Source organism: Macaca nemestrina, chromosome 7, assembly GCF_043159975.1.
Source record: "Macaca nemestrina isolate mMacNem1 chromosome 7, mMacNem.hap1, whole genome shotgun sequence".
NCBI lineage: Eukaryota > Metazoa > Chordata > Mammalia > Primates > Cercopithecidae > Macaca > Macaca nemestrina.
Genome location: NC_092131.1, coordinates 118,955,428 through 118,958,915, shown reverse-complemented (window position 1 = coordinate 118,958,915; position 3,488 = coordinate 118,955,428).

Genomic DNA, 3,488 nt, shown 5'->3' with positions numbered 1-3,488 from the left:
AGAATCGAATATAGGAAGAAATCTAGCATAAGGCAGGTAAGGCTTGAGGGGCAAATTGTAATTCTTATTGGGAGGCACTTTAAAAAGGTAAATGACTGGAGAAATGTACAATATTCTTGGATAGGAAGATTCAATATTGTACATATTGGTTTTCTCCAAAACTATCTATAGATTCAGTGTAATTCAAACTTAAAATCCAAGAAGATATTTCATAACTGGACAGTTGATTCTTAAATTTATATGGAAAAGTTAAGGGTCAAAAAAGAGGCAAAACACTACTGACAAAAGACCAAGACAGAAGGCATATCTAAAGACATATTATTAAACTAAGTAGCTACAGCAATGAGGAATCAATCAGAAAAGATAAATAGATAAATAGAAGGACTAGGCCGTCTAGAAACAAATCCATACCTATGTGAAATTTTCTATAGGACCAATGCCAATCAGGAGAAAAAAGAAGTGCATTTTTTTTTATTTTTTATTTTTTTCACATTTGATTATTTTATTTATTTATTTATTTAAGGCAGCGTCTCACTCTGTTGCCTGGGCTGGAGTGCAATGGCATGATTTTGGCTCACTGCAGCCTCGATTTCCTGGGCTCAGGAGATCCTCCCACCTCAGCCTCCTGAGTGGCTGGGACCATCAGTCATGTGCTAGCATGCCCAGCTAATTTTTTTGTTTTTTTTTTAATTTAACTTTTTTTTTTAATACTGTAAGTTCTAAGGTACATGTGCACAATGTGCAGGTTTGTTACATATGTATACATGTGCCATGTTGGTGTGCTGCACCCATCAACTCATCAGTACCCATCAACTCATCATTTACATCAGTTATAACCCCCAATGCCATTCCTTCCCCTTCCCCCCTCCCCATAATAGGCCCCAGTGTGTAATGTTCCCCTTCCCATGTCCAAGTGATCTCATTGTTCAATTCCCACCTATGAGTGAGAACATGCAATGTTTGGTTTTCTGTTCTTGCGAAAGTTTGCTGAGAATAATGGTTTCCAGCTGCACCCATGTCCCTACAAAGGATACGAACTCATCCTTTTTTATGGCTGCATAGTATTCCATGGTGTATATGTGCACATCTTAATCCAGTCTGTGACTGATGGACATTTGGGTTGATTCCAAGTCTTTGCTATTGTGAATAGTGCTGCAATAAACATACATGTGCATGTGTCTTTATAGCAGCATGATTTATAATCCTTTGGGTATATACCCAGTAATGAGATGGCTGGGTCATATGATATTTCTAGTTCTAGATCCTTGAGGAATCGCCATACTGTTTTCCATAATGGTTGAACTAGTTTACAATCCCACCAACAGTGTAAAAGTGTTCCTATTTCTCCACATCCTCTCCAGCACCCGTTGTTTCCTGACTTTTTAATGATTGCCATTCTAACTGGTGTGAGATGGTATCTCATTGTGGTTTTGATTATATTATACAGTGGAGAAGAAGAATGAAATTCACACATTAGCATGAATGGAACACAAAAAGAAATAAGGCAAAAAAAAGACTACTGTGTTAGTCTAAGTCCTCTAAGAAGCAGACACCAACACAGAATTAAATGTGTAAGAGTTTTATTCAGGGGAAATTCCTATGGTAAAGAAGGTGGAGCAGGAGCTGGAGAATGTCTAGAAGAGCCATCAGACTGCAAGTCTGACCCCAGGTGAAAAGGAGGAAGAAAAGTTTGAACAAGTCTTAGACTGCCATGCAGCCTAAGAAGGTTTATTCAGGGAGTCCTTGAGCTAAGTTAGTCCACAGCAGGCTTTTTACTTTATGTTTTCTATTTTTTTATTTTTAGAAATAAACTCTCTGTCACCCAGGGTAGAGTGCAGTGGCATGATCATAGCTCATAGTAACCTCAAACTCCTGGTTCAAGCTATCCTTCCACTTCAGCCTCCTGAGTAGCTGGGACTATAGGTATGCACCACCATTTTTTTTTTTTTTTTTTTTGTAGAGACAGAGTCTCACTATATTATCTATCCAGGCTGGTGTCAAACTCCCAGCCACATATGATCCTTGACCCCTGCCTCCTAAAGCACTGGGATTACAGGCATAAGCCGCTGCACCCAACAAGTCTACTTCAGCAGCCTCACCACAATGTGTCATTGCCAGTGAACTGCATGTGGGAGACAGGCACTAACACCCATGGATTTCAGAGTTCGGTAGCTAAGCTTTTGGTCAGTTGATCCCTTGCAGAAGGAAGTCTCTGAGGCATATTCCCATGGCCATTGTAGTCACATAGAGTATACAACCCACTCATATAAAGTTCTAAAACAGGCAAAACCAAATACTGTTTTGTTTGTTGACTTACATGTAGATACTGAAACACAAAGATAAGCAAAGGAATGATGAACATAAACTCAGGATGGCAGTCTACTCTGTGGGGGAGGGTGGGGAAGTAATTGAGGAATTTCACACCATGGCTCATCATTAAGGCACTGGAAATATGTACTTAAGCTGGGTAGAGGGCACATAGGTATATATTGTTTTATTATTCACTAAGCTATACATAGAAATTGTATGATGTATTGTCTGATAATTTTTATTGTAAAATATCTTTTGCCTATCTAAGGAGTAGGGTGTGTAAATATTCAATCATGCTACAAGTATAATGGCTATGTGCTTGGATGTTATAAACTTTCAAGATTAAGTATGTAAAGCAACCTAGTTGAAGCTCAACAAATCATAGCTCTTTTCCTCCTTTCCCTCCTGCCAAATGCTTCAGTACTCTTCTGTATTTCTTCAAGTTCTTCTAGGAAATGGTTCTTCTGGTTTTACTGAGGAAATTAGTCAGTGCAACCTAATGGTCACCATCCAGGGGGATCTCAAAGAGCAGCCTCTCCATCTTTCTCCTTCCTTTCATCGTCGTAGATGTGGCCAGAACAGCATGATTCTGCCACCTTCCTGATCACTACTGACAGGTGTAACAGAATTCATTAAGGATAGATAAGCCTCCATTGGTAAAACGCTCCAGGGATGTATGAATCTGACCTATTCCAATATTAACTTCTAAAATTCAGAAGCATAGTCTGTATTCTCACAGTGCTTTATATTCCCAACCAGCTCAACCCATTGTGACTCTAAGTGACTCTGCATTGGACTAGTTGTTAATAAGACTCTTGTCCTGAGACAGAAATAAAGAGAAACTTGACACTACTGAGGCAGAATTTCCCATTCCTAGTTCATTATTATTCATCAGTAATTGAATTTAAATTTTAAAAGATTCCATTTTTGCTACTATTGAGATTTTTTTGATCTATGGATATACATTGTAGTAAAATATTTATTTTTGTTTGTTTGTTTGTTTTTGTTTTTTTAGTCGGAGTCTCACTCAGTTTCCCAGGCTGGAGTGCAGTGGCGCAATCTCAGCTCACAGCAAGCTCAGTCTTTTTTTTTTTGAGACAGAGTCTTACTCTGTTTCCCAGGCTGGAGTACAGTGGCCTGATCTCGGCTCACTGCAGCCTCTGCCTCCCCAGTTCAAG